We start from the raw sequence: 18,771 nt of genomic DNA on the forward strand, positions 1-18,771 counted from the left end.
ATTTTTAACCAAATCTACAAATGTTATGTAAATGAGTTGTTATTGAAGGGTCAATATAGTGATGCAGGTCTTTAGATGTTGTACACATGAAATTGTGTCATTCCGAACTTTATCCGCAATGTTATATTCCCTTTTGTGCAATTTTAGCGGTTTTCCCCACTAGCGGTTTGATTTGGTAAAAATATTGTGAACAAATCCTTTAACACATTGTTTTGATTAGAATTAACATGTGTGCCAATGTGTTCACTGTTTCCAGCAATCAGTCCAATTTAAACCACTCCATCAGTGCTATATCATGTATAATATAGGGAAGATCTAGCCAATGGAGACTGTCTAATTTTTATGATATTTTTTTACAACATTGCAGACATGCAGAGATGCTGAGAATGAGTTGGGTTACTTCTCAGCAGGGGTTGGAACCAAAATTATATTACCCATAGGCCCTTATCATCAGTCAATATTTAGACTATAAACCATTTGCTTTTCTAAACCATTGATTGCATGAGAAACACAGTTTTTGTGTTTCGATGCTGCCTTTTACATGCACTGAAACCACAAAAGTGTTTTCAAAACAGTCTTTCAAAAACACCAATATACAGGTTGAAGAACCACTTACACCAGATCTCAATTTAGGGGCGCTACTTTTCCTAGTTAACCTGCTAAGGATGAAAGAACAGAGCAAGAACTTGAATGTGAACTGAGCCTGTGTGAGTAGCTTCTTGTTGAAGCGAGCTACATTGCTTCGTAACTTTGACTTTCTAGATGCTGAACCAGTGGCGTACCTCAGTTTTGCAGCGCCCCCGCAAGGTCTGAACAAGAGTTATTCTAATAATAGAATAAGGGTTATTCTAATCTCATGCTATTATACACATTTTGCCATGAGGCTGAGAGAATTTAGCATTTTAAAGCAAATGGCCTGCTATTCTATGCCAGAGCCATAGGGAAGTAAGGGTGTTCTTGCATCCTAGGTCTGGGTGTCTGAGACTACTTGTTGATGAAGGTCTACAAACCTATAAGCAGACCAGCCTACGTACTGAACTGTCCATAGTTTCCATTTTCTTTTTGATTAGGAACAATACTTGGTACATGTATGAAATTGTTTGGTACAAATGCATAAAAGGAGAGTAATTGCCCATCATTTTGGTCCTTTTGTTAGTTGTATTTCTAATTTTGATCATCATGATTTAGTGACTGCAAAGAAAATATACTGTATTATTTAATGGACAGACTCATTTCCTGTTTTATCAGCTTAACTTGGGGTACGCATTGTTGTGTTAATCTTACCGTGTTCTTTTTATGAATGTATTTGCAATTTTTATGACATCTTATAGTTTTGATTAATGTATTTCCTGTTTTGATAAAGGCCACAGAGTTCTGTCTTGTGTTAACTGTTTTGAAAATTGACTTCATTGTTCCCCCCCAAAATATTTTTTTGCAATGGCGGAAAATGGAAAACATAAAAAAAGGATCTGTCAAAAATGCAGGTCTTTGGCCACATGAGTTTGGCCTTGAAAAGAAGAATACATATGCAGAAGATACCTCCTCCCTACTGTTAAATATGCTGCTGGATCTTTCATGTTATGGGGCTATTTTGCTTCTTTACCAACTATCAAGACATTTAAGTTAAAAACCTGGTTGCCTCTGGCAGGAGGCTGCTGGTTCCTGATCTTTTGAAAACAGAATTTTGAGGAGTCATCTGAAGCTTGCGAGGAATGGGTGATGCAGTAGTGGAGGGGCGCAGTGCTGAGGCAGAGGGCTCGTTGTGATGATGACTGGCTACTACTCTAATCAAATCAACGTTTATTTGTCATATGCGCCGAATACAACAGGTACAACCTTACAATGAAATGCTTACTAACAGGCCCTAAGCAACAGTACAATTTTAAAGTAAAAAATAGGTATTAGGTGAACAATAGAACAGTATGGGCACAGGGACTATGGTGGTCTGCTTGAAACATGTTGGTATTACAGACTCAATCAGGGACATGTTGAAAATGTCAGTGAAGACACCTGCCAGTTAGTCAGCACATGCCCGGAGCACACGTCCTGGTTTGGCTAATGAGAGTATGATCACACAGTCGTCCGGAACAGCTGATGCTCTCATTCATGCCTCAGTGTTGCTTGCCTCGAAGCGAGCAAGGGATTTAGCTCGTCTGATAGGCTCGTGTCACTGGGCAGCTTGCGGCTGTGCTTCCCTTTGTAGTCTGTAATAGTTTTCAAGCCCTGCCACATAAGACAAGCGTCAGAGCCGGTGTAGTACAATTCAATCTTAGCCCTTTATTGGCGCTTTGCCTGTTTGATGGTTCATCAGAGGGCGTAGCAGGATTTCTTATAAGTCCAGCACCTTGAAAGCGGCAGCTCTACCCTTTAGCTCAGTGCGAATGTTGCCTATAATCCATGGCTTCTGGTTGGGGTTTGTATGTACAGTCAATGTGGAGACGACGTCCTCGATGCACTTATTGATAAAGCCAGTGACTGATGTGGTGTACTCCTCAATACAATCGGAAGAATCCAAGAACATGTTCCAGTCTGTGATAGCAAAACAGTCCTGTGGTTTAGCATCTTCTTCATCTGACCACTTTTTTATAGACCGAGTCACAGGTGCTTCCTTCTTTAATTGTTGCTTGTAAGCAGGAATCAGGAGGATAGAATTGTGGTCAGATTTACCAAATCGAGGGCGAGGGAGATCTTTGTACACGTCTCTGTGTGGAGTACAGGTGATCTAGAATTTTCTTCCCTCTCATCATCATTTAACATGATAGAAATGAGGTAAAACTGATTTGAATGTCCCTGCATTAAAGTCCCTTGCCTCTGGTAGGATATTCGTGATTGTACCTCGTCTCATTTATTGTCCAATGATTGTACGTTGGCGAGTAATATTGACGGTCATGGCAGCTTTCCCACTCGCCTTCTCCGGATCCTTACGAGGCACCCCATCTATGTCCTCTGTATCTGCGTCTCTTTCTCTTGCCAATGTCGGGTTTTCGCAGTATATCCTGTGCTTCCTGCTTGTTGAATAAAAAGTCTCTGTCAAAGCCAAGGTGAGTGATCGATGTCCTGATATCCAGAGGCTATTTTTTTGCTGTAAGATACAGTGGCAGAAACATTATGTACAAAATAAGTTACAAATAAAGCGAAAAAACCTACATGAAAGCACAATTGGTTGGACGCCCGTAAAACTGCTGCCCTTTTCCGGCACCATTTTAGCCATTTTAGTCTCCAAACTGTGTGCGGTGAGCTTTCTGGTGCCCAAAGCTGCTGAGACATCACCCAAGTGGGTGCTACACATTGTGAAGGAGGAGAAGTCCAGTGGCTACAAGACTCTGGCTGGTTCCCAGAGTAGCCTTCTACAAGATCGTCACCAGACTCTTCATCAACCATCTCCCTGACCACCTTCCTCTGATCAAGCCATGAACTGACCCGCTCCATCTTTGGAGGATGCACTCAAAGACTTAGCCTTATGATGATGTATTGCTTGTTTGATCAATTATCATATTATTATTAACAAATGTATTTTGTTGACTGTACCTTTATGTTTCTGAGAACTGCAGGAGGGGAGATGACGCAAGGGCCTTGAGAAAAGAAGGAAGTCTGTTTGCAGTCTTTCTCTGGTCTGTGACAGGTAGCTATGGCCTCAATCTTTTTTCACTACCATATGAGTGTTGAATATCCTTATTGCTATTTAATCCTTAGTAACATGTTCATAAAATGACATTAAGAAATTCAGGGTCATATGCCATTGAGAGACCTGAGAGAGAGTGACATTGCTACGTAGTGGTTCAGATTCTGGACAGAAGGTGGCAGATATCTTGGTAAACCAGGAGTAATGCTCTTTGTCACAGTTTTTCTTCAGTTGAAGGTGACACGCTCGGGTACCATAATGACACTGACCATAGCACCACCTTCCCTCTAACTGACAACTGCATCTACATCTGGAACAAGAATGGACACCCTCAACTTTGGCCTACTGCACGAGTACGACTTTACTCTGTTTGGTATAATACTGAAGATAGCTACGCCTGTGCTGTAGAAGGCAGTGAAGATCTCCGCTCTCCTGCAGTGTGTGTCCGGGGTCAGAGCTGCAACAGAGTGACATACACAAACCGGAAAATGTGGGCTTTAGGGCTCATCAGTGGATATATCCTGCACTTCTAGCCAGAGTTCTAATATTTTCACATTCACTCCCTGGTTTAGTTCTAAACAGAGTCATAGATGGAGTAATGAGTCCGTCCCTGAGAGTCTAAGCCTAGACCCTGCATATGCAGGTTGAGTGGCTCACGAATATAACATGAGTCACTCCACCCTGAGGCACGCAATGAGCTGTATACGGCCATAAACAAACGGGAACCCGCTCATCCAGAGGTGGCACTCTTTGTGGCTGGGGACTTTAATGCAGGGGAACTTAAATCCATTTTCTGTTTATAAACAAAAACTAAAGTTGGAAGCACCAGTGACTCGGTCAATAAATAATTGGTCAGATGAAGCAGATGCTAAACTACAGGACTGTTTTGCTATCACAGACTGGAACATGTTCCGGGATTCTTCCGATGGCATTGAGTATACAATATCATTCACTGACTTCATCAATAAGGGCATTGATGACGTCGTCCCAGTGACTGTACGTACATACCGCAACCAGATGCCATGGATTACAGGCAACATTTGGACAGAGCTAAAGGCTAGAGCTGCCACTTTCAAGGAGCAGGACTCTAACCCGGAAACGTATAAGAAATTCTGCTATGCCCTGCGACGAACCATCAAACAGGCAAAGCGTCAATACATGATTAAGATCGAATTGTACTACAAAGGCTCCAATGCACGTCTGATGTGGCAGGGCTTGCAAACTATTACAGACTACAAAGGGAAGCACAGCCGAGAGCTGCCCAGTGACACGAGCCTACCAGACGAGCTAAATTACTTCTATGCTCGCTTCGAGGCAAGTAACACTGAAACATGCATGAAAGCATCAGCTGTTCCGGACGACTGTGTGATCACGCTCTCCGCAGCCAATGTGAGTAAGACCTTTAAACAGGTCAACATTCACAAGGCCGCAGGGAAAGATGGATTACCAGGGCGTGTACTCCGAGCATGCACTGACCAACTGGCAAGTGTCTTCACTGACATTTTCAACCTCTCCCTGTCTGAGTCTGTAATGCCAACATGTTTCAAGCAGACCACCATAGTCCCTGTGCCCAAGAAAACTAAGGTAACCTGCCTAAATGACTACCGACCCATAGCACTTACGTCTGTAGCCATGAAGTGCTTTGAAAGGCATTTCATGGCTCACATTAACACCATTATCCCAGAAACTCTAGAACCACTCCAATTTGCATACCACCCAAATAGATCCCAACATATTTTGGGGCGGCAGGTAGCCTAGTGGTTAAAGTGTTGGGCCAGTAACCAAAAGGTTTCTAGATCGAATCCCTGAGCAGACAATGTAAAAATCTGTCGTTCTGAACAAGGCAGCTAACCCACTGTTCCTAGGCCGTCATTGTAAATAAGAATTTGTTCTTAACTGACTTGCCTGGTTAAATAAGTAAAATATAAATCCATAGATGACTTTTCATACCTGGACAAAAGGAACACCTATGTAAGAAAGTTATTCCTTGACTACAGCTCAGTGTTCAACACCATAGTGCCCTCAATGCTCATCATTAAGCTAAGGACCCTGGGACTAAACACCTCCCTCAGCAACTGGAACTTGGGCTGCCCCCAGGTGGTCAGGGTAGGTAACAACACATCCGCCATGCTGATCTTCAACAAGGTGACCCCTCAAGGGTGTGTGCTCCCTGTTCACTCATGACTGCCAGGCACAACACCATCATTAAGTTTGCTGATGACACAACAGTGGTAGTCCTGATCACCAACAATGATGAGACAGCCTATAGGGAGAAGGTCGGAGACCTCACAGTGTGGTATAACGACAGCAACCTCTCCCTCAATGTGATCAAGACAAAGGAGATGATTTTTTGTCAACAAGAAAAGCAGGACTGAGCACTCCCCCATTCTCATCGACGGGGCTGTAGTGGAGCAGGTTGAGAGCTTCAAGTTTCTTGGCGTCCATATCACCAACAAACTAACATGGTCCAAGCACACCAAGACAGTCGTGACAAATCCTATTCCCCCTCAGGAGACTGAAAAGATTTGGCATGGGTCCTCAGATCGTAAAAAGGTTTGACAGCTGCACCATCAAGAGCATCCTGACGGGTTGCATCCCTGCCTGGTATGGCGACTGCTTGGCCTAGTGCATACGGCCCAGTACATCACTAGGGCCAAGCTTCCTGCCATCCAGGATCTCTGTACCAGGCGTTGTCAGAGGAAGGCCCTAAAAATTGTCAAAGACTCCAGCCACCCCAGTCATAGACTGTTCTCTCTGCTACCACACGGCAAGCGGTACCAGAGTGCCAAGTATAGGTATAAACAGCTTCTATCCCCAAGCCATAAGACTTCTGAACATCTAATCAAATCTATGCATAGTCACTTTAATAACTCTACCTACAATGTACATATTACCTGAATTACCTCGACTAACCGGTGCCCCCGCACATTGACTCTGTACCGGTACCCCCTGTATATAGCCTCGCTATTGTTATTTTACTGCTGCTCTTTAATTATTTGTTACCTTTCTTTTTTTGTATAATTTTTAAATCTGCGTTGTTGGTTAAAAAGGGTTTGTAAGTAAGCATTTCACTGTAAGGTGTAGTACACCTGTTGTATTCGGCGCATGTGACAAATACAATTTTATTTTATTTTATTTGGTGCTTTTCTAGTCCTCATTCTGTAGAGAAGATCCACAGGAAGTAATGTCACAGCGGACACACCTGATCCACACAGTTCTGACCCGAACAGTGACACGTACACAGCTCTGAACATGAATACCGCCCAATGCGCCAGCACTTTTGAGAGAGGCTGTATCCCTAGTCTATGAGACCATCTCAGAGTCTGAGGACGTTCCAGTGTATGAGATAATCAAGGGACGAGAATCCCCACAGAGCCTGGACTGAAGGGCATTTGGCCAGAAATGGACTGGTCATAGGGCAGTTCTGGCAAATATTAGACGGGCTGGTCCATCTTAAGCCCAGTCACTCGCACCAGCTGGCGCATTGGGCGGTAACAAAGGCTCTCCACTTCTGTTGGTCTATGACCATGTTCTCCACCATGCCCCAGCTCTGCTGTTTTTACGTCCAGTAGGGCTGTCTAAATTGGGCACCAAACCAAAGATATCTACCCAACATCTCTACTTTATATTGATCCATGTGGGGTCTTTTTTTATCCAATGAGTTTAAGCAGTTCGATAACATACCTTGAAGTATCTAGAAATTACTATTGCTAATTTACTATTGCTGAATTACAGTAAATGTCATTATTAATGTATATGCTTTTTTATATACATGTTTATTGCTCTCTGTCATTTACCAAGCCAGATTTTATATTACGTAATGTACTTTACTCAGCTTCTAATGTAAATTATTTTATGATATTTCAGTCAAAGACAAAATGGCTCTTGACGTTGTTATCAGACAAAACTGTGCAACATGGCACATTTTATGTTCACTCCATGTTGATTTACATCATAATTTTCACACTTTTTCAGAACAATTGTCCTTGTTCAAAGATGATAATCAAGTTCTGAGTAAAGTATATCATGTTGAAAATATGACAGTTTAAAGGCAGTAAATACATTTTATGTTGGCAATTTAAGAGGTGTGAAATGTTTCATTTACAGAGAGAGTGAACACACTGTTTCTTTTGCCACGTGTCCTCATTTCCGGGTGTATTCCTGTGTGTGTGTGTGTGTGTGTGTGTGTGTGTGTGTGTGTGTGTGTGTGTGTGTGTGTAGCCAGTTCGTGTCTGCTCAGTAGCTACAGATAATGACATCAGTAAGCAGACATGTTGGATGATGTATCGGGGAATGTAAACATGCAGGGCCTTCTCCACCCCTCCCTCTCCCAGTTTTCTTCTCCTTTATCTCTCTTCATCTCCTGCCTTCTAATTCTTGTAGCCTCTCTCTCTCTCGCTTGCTCTTTCTCTCTCTCTCTCTCTCTTGCTCTTTCTCTCTCTCGCTCTCTCTCTCTTTCTCTCTCTCACTCTCTCTTGCTTGCTCTCTCTCTCTCTCTCTCTCTCTCTCGCTCTCTCTCTCTGTCACTGTCTCTCTCTCTTGCTCTTTCTCTCTCTCTCTCTCTCTCTCTGTCACTGTCTCTCTCTCTCTCTCTCTCTCTCTCTCTCTCTGTCACTGTCTCTCTCTCTCTCACTCTCGCTCTCAATTCAATTTCAATTCAATTCAATTCAATTCAAGGGCTTTATTGGCATGGGAAACATGTGTTAACATTGCCAAAGCAAGTGAGGTAGACAACATACAAAGTGAAAATATAAAGTGAAAAACAACAAAAATTAACAGTAAACATGACACATACAGAGGTTTCAAAACAGTAAAGACATTACAAATGTCATATTATATATATATATATATACAGTGTTTTAACAATGTACAAATGGTTAGAGGACACAAGATAAAATAAATAAGCATAAATATGGGTTGTATTTACAATGGTGTGTGTTCTTCACTGGTTGACCTTTTCTCGTGGCAACAGGTCACAAATCTTGCTGCTGTGATGGCACACTGTGGAATTTCACCCAGTAGATATGGGAGTTTTTCAAATTTGGATTTGTTTTCGAATTCTTTGTGGATCTGTGTAATCTGAGGGAAATATGTCTCTCTAATATGGTCATACATTGGGCAGGAGGTTAGGAAGTGCAGCTCAGTTTCCACCTCATTTTGTGGGCAGTGAGCACATAGCCTGTCTTCTCTTGAGAGCCATGTCTGCCTACGGCGGCCTTTCTCAATAGCAAGGCTATGCTCACTGAGTCTGTACATAGTCAAAGCTTTCCTTAATTTTGGGTCAGTCACAGTGGTCAGGTATTCTGCCGCTGTGTACTCTCTGTTTAGGGCCAAATAGCATTCTAGTTTGCTCTGTTTTTTTGTTAATTCTTTCCAATGTGTCAAGTAATTATCTTTTTGCTCTCTCTCTCTCTCTCTCTCTCTGTCACTGTCTCTCTCTCTCTCTCTCTCTCTCTCTCTCTCTCTCGCTTGCTCTTTCTCTCTCTCTCTCTCTCTTTCTCTCTCGCTCTCTCTCTTTCTCTCTCTCACTCTCTCTCTCTCACTCTCTCTCTCTCTCTTGCTTGCTCTCTCTCTCTCTCTCTCTCTCTCTCTCGCTCTCTCTCTCTCTCTGTCACTGTCTCTCTCTCTTGCTCTTTCTCTCTCTCGCTCTCTCTCTCTCGCTCTCTCTCTCTGTCACTGTCTCTCTCTCTTGCTCTTTCTCTCTCTCTCTCTCTCTCTCTCTCTCTCTCTCTCTCTCTCTCTCTCTCTGTCACTGTCTCTCTCTCTCTCACTCTCGCTCTCTCTCTCTCTCTCTCTGTCACTGTCTCTCTCTCTCTCTCTCTCTCTCTCTCTCTCTCTCTCTCTCTCTCTCTCTCTCTGTCACTGTCTCTCTCTCTCTCTCTCTCTCTCTCTCTCTCTGTCACTGTCTCTCTCTCTCTCTCTCTCACTCTCGCTCTCTCTGTCTCTGTCTCTGTCTTTTTCAGAATGTATTCTGGTGCCTTTTCTCACTCTCCCTTGGTATGTTCACTCTCCCTTGGTATGTTCTCTTTCCCTTGGTATCTTCTCTCTCCCTTGGTATGTTCACTCTCCCTTGGTATGTTCTCTCTCCCTTGGTATGTTCTCTCTCCCTTGGTATGTTCTCTCTCCCTTGGTATGTTCACTCTCCCTTGGTATGTTCACTCTCCCTTGGTATGTTCACTCTCCCTTGGTATGTTCACTCTCCCTTGGTATGTTCTCTCTCCCTTGGTATGTTCACTCTCCCTTGGTATGTTCTCTCTCCCTTGGTATGTTCACTCTCCCTTGGTATGTTCTCTCTCCCTTGGTATGTTCACTCTCCCTTGGTATGTTCTCTCTCCCTTGGTATGTTCACTCTCCCTTTGTATGTTCACTCTACCTTGGTATGTTTTCTCTCCCTTGGTATGTTCACTCTCCCTTGGTATGTTCTCTCTCCCTTGGTATGTTCACTCTCCCTTGGTATGTTCTCTCTCCCTTGGTATGTTCACTCTCCCTTGGTATGTTCTCTCTCTCTTGGTATGTTCTCTCTCTCTTGGTATGTTCTCTCTCTCTCTTGGTATGTTCACTCTCCCTTGGTATGTTCACTCTCCCTTCGTATGTTCACTCTCCCTTGGTATGTTCTCTCTCCCTTGGTATGTTCACTCTCCCTTGGTATGTTCACTCTCCCTTGGTATGTTCTCTCTCCCTTGGTATGTTCACTCTCCCTTCGTATGTTCTCTCTCCCTTGGTATGTTCACTCTCCCTTCGCATTTTCTCTCTCCCTTGGTATGTTCACTCTCCCTTGGTATGTTCTCTCTCTCTCTTGGTATGTTCTCTCTCTCTTGGTATGTTCTCTCTCCCTTGGTATGTTCTCTCTCCCTTGGTATGTTCACTCTCCCTTGGTATGTTCACTCTCCCTTGGTATGTTCACTCTCCCTTGGTATGTTCACTCTCCCTTGGTATGTTCTCTCTCCCTTGGTATGTTCACTCTCCCTTGGTATGTTCTCTCTCCCTTGGTATGTTCTCTCTCCCTGTTGTAACTGGGTGTGGGTTTGCTTCTTTATTTGTCTTGGCCTTAGTGTTCACTGCCAGTCAGACGATCGTACTCCGTTTATCACTTCATTGAGGTGTTCTCTGATTCGTGTGACAGTTCAACTGTTTAGAGATCGCTGTTACTGTAAGTAGGCATTCTTGTCACAGGGAGTGAGGGAGGGAGGAGAGAACAAGAGAGTGGGGACTGAGAGAGGGTCCTCAGTACCTGTTCACCTGTCAAGTAAAGCAAGAAGGGGAAGAGAGAGGAATGGAGAAAGAATAGAGTGAGAGATGGACAGAGGAAGAAGTAAGACAGGAGGAAAATAATTCCTGTTCTGAAATATCATAAAATGGGATTGTTCTTCCCTCACTACGGGATTGTTCTTCCCTCACTACGGGCTTGTTCTACCCTCACTACGGGCTTGTTCTTCCCTCACTACGAGATTGTTCTTCCCTCACTACGAGATTGTTCTTCCCTCACTACGAGATTGTTCTTCCCTCACTACGAGATTGTTCTTCCCTCACTACGAGATTGTTCTTCCCTCACTACGAGATTGTTCTTCCCTCACTACGGGATTGTTCTTCCCTCACTACGGGCTTGTTCTTCCCTCACTACGAGATTGTTCTTCCCTCACTACGGGATTGTTCTTCCCTCACTACGAGATTGTTCTTCCCTCACTACGAGATTGTTCTTCCCTCACTATGGGATTGTTCTTCCAAATGTGCCTAATTGGTTTATTAATACATTTTCAAGTTCATAATTGTTCACTCTCCTCAAACAACACTCTCCTCACTCTCCTCAAAAAATTGGGGTGGCAGGGTAGCCTAGTGGTTAGAGTGTTGGACTAATAACCGAAGCTGACGAGGAGCTGACGAGGTACAAATCTGTCGTTCTGCCCCCGAACAGGCTGTTCCTAGAACGTCATTGAAAATAAGAATTTGTTCTTATCTGACTTGCATAAAGGTAAAATAGCATGGTGTTCTTTCACTGTAATAGCTACTGTAAATTGGACAGTGCAGTTAGATTGACGAGAATTTAAGCTTTCTGCCCATATCAGATATGTCTATGTCCTGGGAATTGTGTTTGTTACTTACAACCTCATGCTAATCACATTAGCCTGCTTTAGCTCAACCGTCCCATGGGGGGACACCAACCTCATAGAGGTTTAAAGCAGGACTGAGCTAGGATTATTCATGGTCACGCTTGTGTGTGTGTGTGTATCAGAGATGAGCAAAGACAATTTCAAAATACTAATTTTAGTTTCAAGTTCAAGTTTTAAAGTCAAATGGCCCAAGTACAGTGCAAGCTCCTGACCCCAAAATACAGTAATCAATAACAATGTAATACTAAAAATAACAAGGTAGGACAAAAACACACAAGATATAAAAATAAGAAATGAGAAGATGAAAGAAGGTAAGCATGCTATATACAGGGTCAGTTCGAGTACTATATTTACAATGTGCAGGGACACTCGAGGGATGGAGGTAGATACAGTGCATTTGGAAGGTATTCAGACCCCTTGATTTTCTCCACATGTTGTTACATTACAGCCTTATTCTAAAATGTATTAAAAAATGTAAAAAATCTCTCATCAATATACACACAATAGTCCATAATGACAAAGCAAAAACGGGTTTTTAGAAATTTTTGCAAATGTATTAAATTTAAAAAACTGATATCACATTTACACAAGCATTCATACCCTTTACTCAGTACTTTGATGAAGCACCTTTAGCAACAATTACAGCCTTGAGTCTTCTTTTTTATGGTGCTACAAGCTTGGCACACCTGTATTTGGGGAGTTTCTCCCATTCTTCTCTGCAGATCCTCTCAAGCTCTGTCAGGTTGGATGGGGAGCGTCGCTTTACAGCTATTTCCAGGTCTCTCCAGAGATGTTTGATCGGGTTCAAGTCCGGGCTCTGGCTGGGCCACTCAAGGACATTTAAAGACTTGTCCCGAAGCCACTCCTGGTTTATCTTGGCTGTGTGCTTATGGTCGTTGTCCTGTTGGAAGGTGAACCTTTGCCCAAGTCTGAGGACCTGAGCGCTCTGGAGCAGGTTTTCATTTTTTTTTAACCTTTATTTAACTAGGCAAGTCAGGTAAAAATTCAAATTCTTATTTACAATGATGGCCCGACCAAACCCTCCTCTAACCCGGACGACGCTGGGCCAATTGTGCGCCTCCTTATGGGGCTCCCGATCACGGCTGGTTGTGATACAGCCCAGGATCGAACCCAGGTCTGTAGTGACACCTCTAGCACTACGTAAATGTAAATAAGGTATTTCTGTTTTTTATTTTTAATACATTTGCAAAAAATTTCTAAAAACCTGTTTTCACTTTGTCTTTATGGGCTATTGTGTGTAGATCGATGCGGAAACATTTTTACTTAATCCATTTTAGAATAAGGCTGTAACGTAACAAAATGTGGAAAAGGGGAAGGGGTCTGAATACTATCTGAATTCACTGTATAGAGATCCTGGATGGCAGGGAGCTCAGTGGGCAGTGCTATTGCCATACCAAGCAGTGATGCAGCCAGTCAAGATTCTCACAATGGTACAGCTGTAGAACTTTTTGAATATTTGAGGGCCCACACCAACACTTTCAGCCTTCTGAGGGGGATTAGGCGCTGCCGAACAATGCATCAAAACAGAATATAAAATGTTTTTGCAAAGTATTGTATTTAATCAAAATACGGTTGTTTATGAAACATTTGCAAGTACATGCCACTACAACAACATTCTCAGTAAAGGTTTAAAAAATAATAATAATACTTGCTGTGACTGTGATATGTGATTGTTTATCTACCTTAGCTGAATGCATTGACTGTAAGTGCTCTGGATGACCAAAATGTAAATGTTTATGTCAAAATAACCAATTGCAAAGCACACTGGGTATTATTATTATTGGTCTTGTTTCAGGGGCGGAGCTAATTAGAATAATGCCCTGCATGCTTTGCAAGTGTTCATTTTCACATTTACATAGACATTTTGTTCATTTAGCCATAGTGCCATCAGACATCTGATACCAATGCAGGGTATAAATTGAAAGCCGCAAAATAGAAATTACAGGTCTCAAAAGTACAAAATACATTGGATTGTAGTTAAACCCAGTGAAATACAAATTACAAGTGATTTAAATACCTATTTCAAATACATGTAACAGAATTACTGCCTATCTCTGGTGCGTGCATGTGTGTTTTCTAGACTAAAAGTGGAGTGTTTTGGTAAGTTAAAAACCCATCTGGGAACTCCATTTTGAAACATGTTTGCAACACCATAGCTCCTCTCTCAGGTTGTATCACATTACAGTCTTTTAGAGTCACTCTGAAATAGTGAACTCTGTAAATGTTTCGTAACTCATCTCCCCATTCCCTCACCAGAGCATGAGACAACTTTACGGGAGTAAGAAAATAAAAACCACATAAATCTGTCATCAGGTACTGAACACAGCTCAGTCACCCAGATCAGAGGTACAGTATGAGTATAGCTGGTCTGACTAGTAAGTTGGCCAGGCGTCTTGGGGCTAGACTGACTGATTAGGGCTGGGCTAGTGAGTGATGAGATGGCTGGTGACAGGCAGGGGTTGGAACTGAAATTATTTTCCAATCGTTTCATTCAGAACAGAATTTTTAAAACTGTTGTTCTGTTTCACTGTTCCCACCGCAAATTTGAAAAGTTCTAAACTGGTTTGAATCAAGAGAAAATACAGGTTTAAATCCTTCCTTTTTGTTCCTTTCTTAACCTGTGAAATCTACCGTTTTTTACATTTAGGTTATTAAATTACTTCACCAATCAGTGCGGATAGAGCAGGCAAGCTAATTGTTCACATGCCTGATGGACAGACAAGTGTAGCCTATGGCGCAAGATGGACTGACATTTTGCATGTGGGGAGAGAGTGAGTGAGGGTGGAGGAGGAGGCTGGAAGCGCTGGGCATCTTGTTATGACATACATTATCTGAATTACGTCCACAGAATTATACCTAGGAGGAGCGGCTTCTATGAAGGAAACTTTGAATGTCCTGTGAGCTAGTTAACTAAAAAGCATGTGTGTGCAGAGCAGCACCAGAATTAAAAGCATTTCTTACCTTTTTGTAGTTAACAAATCCACTTACAGTTGACTGGGACAGCATTAGCAAGTCAGAAATTTGATTAACTGACCTGTCGGAAAGGTGTCATCCTATGTTGATACCACATTGAAAGTCACTGAGCTCTTCAGTAAGGCCATTCTACTGCCAATGTTTGTCTATGGAGATTGCATGGCTGTGTGCTCAATGTTATACACCTGTCAGCAACAGGTTAGGCTGAAATTGCTGAATCCACAAATTTTAAGGGGTGTCCACATACTTTTGTAAACACACACACACACTCACACACACACACACAGAGTCTTGCACAGCTATCCTTGTGCGGACACAAAATTCAGTCACATTCCTTAACCCTAACCCTAAACCTAACCCATACTCTCTCCCATACTCTTACCCTAACCCTAACCCCCCCCCCACACACACAGATGGACACACAACAGGAGGACACACAACATGAGGACACACAACAGGAGGACCCACAACAGGAGGACACACAGCAGATGGACACAACAGATGGAAACCCAACATAATTATGGAGATAAAGTAAATGTCAGCTCACTGTTTGCTAACTAGTGCTGAGCGATTAACCAACATTTATATTTTTTTGGTTTTTGGTTTTAAACAACTAATTGACTGACGTCAGTCAGTAAGTTTCTCTAGATCAAGCCCAAACTGGGCATTGTAGTAGGGAGTTGTAGTTACCAACAGGCCAATATTCGACATAGTTCAGCGCAGAAACGTGGTAATTAACTACAATGACCATGGTTCTATTGCAAAGCCTATTTATCCGGTCTGTGTTTCTTTTACGCCTGCTATGTTAGGTTAGTGTCAGGCAGACACAGAGAGGGAGAGAAGAAATAGAAGAACGTAAGATCGAGAGGGACAGAGAGCATTTGCTTCCTGAGGAATCTCTACCTGAAAATACATGATCTAAGTGATTGATAGATGGTATTCAGCAGTCATAAAAGTATGCCTTATTTACTTTGGAAAACTACTAAAATAGGGATTTTGTCAGACAGCATAGGCAGCAGATCTAAAGAGATAAGACGATGACTTGGAATGAAATAATAAAGTCATCAAATAAAACAAATGTAATCTACACAACAACTGAAATTTGATTTAAGTATTTGATTAAAGTAAAGTAGAGTGATTAAATTATGGTTTGTATTTTGTATTTTATTAGGGATCCCCATTAGCTGCTTCCAAGTCACTCATCCTGGAGTCCAAAGAGTCCCATGACTACCTGACATGATGACTCCTTGCTGTCCCCAGTCCACCTGACCGTGCTGCTGCTCCAGTTTCAACTGTTCTGCCTTATTATTATTCGACCATGCTGGTCATTTATGAACATTTGAACATCTTGGCCATGTTCTGTTATAATCTCCACCCGGCACAGCCAGAAGATGACTGGCCACCCCACATAGCCTGGTTCCTCTCTAGGTTTCTTCCTAGGTTTTGGCCTTTCTAGGGAGTTTTTCCTAGCCAAACAAACAGTTTAATAAGTGATAAACAGCAATAGCAGTAGGATGGTAGGTAGCCTAGAGGTTAAGAGCATGGGCTAGTAACTGGAAAGTTGCTGGTTGAAATCCCTATGCCTACAAGGTGAAAATCTGGTGATGTTTCCTTGAGCAAGACACTGAACCTTAAATGCTCCTTTAAGTCGCGCTGGATAAAAACATCGGAAATATGTCACTACCATCATGGGACTTGTATTAGTTGTTTTATTCTGACTTGTTACAGCATTCAACACACATAATGCATAGTGCATTTAATGTTTAAAAAAATTATGAAATCCATTATTATTTTTTAATAATCAAACTGAACCAGTCTCATAAAGCACTAATTACTCAGCAATATTGTTCACATATATGATCTGTTACTATAAGCTATATATCACAGTGTCATGTTTCAAAGGAGCTGTCACTGGTGTCATATTTCATAGGAGCTGTCACTGGTGTCATATTTCATAGGAGCTGTCACTGGTGTCATATTTCCTGTCACTGGTGTATTATTTCACAGGAGATGTCACTGGTGTCAAATTTCATAGGAGCTGTCACTGGTGTCAAATTTCATAGGAGCTGTCACTGGTGTCATATTTCCTTCCACTGGTGTCATATTTCATAGGCGCTGTCACTGGTGTCATATTTCATAGGAGCTGTCACTGGTGTCATATTTCATAGGAGCTGTCACTGGTGTCATATTTCCTTCCACTGGTGTCATATTTCATAGGCGCTGTCACTGGTGACATATTTCATAGGAGCTGTCACCGGTGTCATATTTCAATGGACCTGTCACTGGTGTCATATTTCCTTCCACTGGTGTCATATTTCATAGGAGCTGTCCCCGGTGTCAAATTTCATGTCACTGGTGTCATATTTCCTTCCACTGGTGTCATATTTCATAGGCGCTGTCACTGGTGTCATATTTCATAGGAGCTGTCACCGGTGTCATATTTTAATGGACCTGTCACTGGTGTCATATTTCATAGGAGCTGTCACTGGTGTCATATTTCCTTCCACTGGTGTCATATTTCATAGGAGCTGTCACTGGTGTCATATTTCACAGGAGATGTCACTGGTGTCAAATGTCATAGGAGATGTCACTGGTGTCAAATGTCATAGGAGATGTCACTGGTGTCATATTTCACAGGAGATGTCACTGGTGTCAAATTTCATAGGAGATGTCACTGGTGTCATATTTCATAGGAGCTGTCACTTGTGTCATATTTCCTGTCACTGGTGTCATATTTCATAGGAGATGTCACTGGTGTCAAATGTCATTGGAGATGTCACTGGTGTCAAATTTCATAGGAGCTGTCACTGCTGCCATATTTCATAGGAGCTGTCCCCGGTGTCATATTTCCTGTCACTGGTGTCATATTTCCTGTCACTGGTGTCATATTTCCTTCCACTGGTGTCATATTTCATAGGCGCTGTCAGTGGTGACATATTTCATAGGAGCTGTCACCGGTGTCATATTTCAATGGACCTGTCACTGGTGTCATATTTCATAGGAGCTGTCACTGGTGTCATATTTCCTTCCACTGGTGTCATATTTCATAGGAGATGTCACTGGTGTCAAATGTCATAGGAGATGTCACTGGTGTCATATTTCCTTCCACTGGTGTCATATTTCACAGGAGATGTCACTGGTGTCAAATGTCATAGGAGATGTCACTGGTGTCAAATGTCATAGGAGATGTCACTGGTGTCAAATGTCATAGGAGATGTCACTGGTGTCAAATTTCATAGGAGATGTCACTGGTGTCAAATTTCATAGGAGCTGTCCCCGGTGTCATATTTCCTGTCACTGGTGTCATTAGTCCTGTCACTGGTGTCATATTTTATAGGAGCTGTCACTTGTGTCATATTTCCTGTCACTGGTGTCATATTTCATAGGAGATGTCAAATTTCATAGGAGCTGTCATTTGTGTCATATTTCCTGTTACTGGTGTCATATTTCACAGGAGATGTCACTGGTGTCAAATGTCATAGGAGATGTCATTGGTGTCAAATTTCATAGGAGATGTCACTGGTGTCATATTTCCTTCCACTGGTGTCATATTTCATAGGCGCTGTCACTGGTGTCACATTTCATAGGAGCTGTCACTGGTGTCATATTTCATAGGAGCTGTCACTGGTGTCATATTTCATAGGAGCTGTCACTGGTGTCATATTTCCTTCCACTGGTGTCATATTTCATAGGAGCTGTCACTGGTGACATATTTCATAGGAGCTGTCACCGGTGTCATATTTCAATGGACCTGTCACTGGCGTCATATTTCATAGGAACTGTCACTGGTGTCATATTTCCTTCCACTGGTGTCATATTTCATAGGCGCTGTCACTGCTGCCATATTTCATAGGAGCTGTCACTGGTGTCAAATTTCATAGGAGCTGTCACTGGTGTCAAATTTCATAGGAGCTGTCACTTGTGTCATATTTCCTGTTACTGGTGTCATATTTCACAGGAGATGTCACTGGTGTCAAATGTCATAGGAGATGTCATTGGTGTCAAATTTCATAGGAGCTGTCACTTGTGTCATATTTCCTGTCACTG

The sequence above is a fragment of the Oncorhynchus mykiss genome, chromosome 23, assembly GCF_013265735.2.
Source record: "Oncorhynchus mykiss isolate Arlee chromosome 23, USDA_OmykA_1.1, whole genome shotgun sequence".
NCBI classification, from domain to species: domain Eukaryota; kingdom Metazoa; phylum Chordata; class Actinopteri; order Salmoniformes; family Salmonidae; genus Oncorhynchus; species Oncorhynchus mykiss.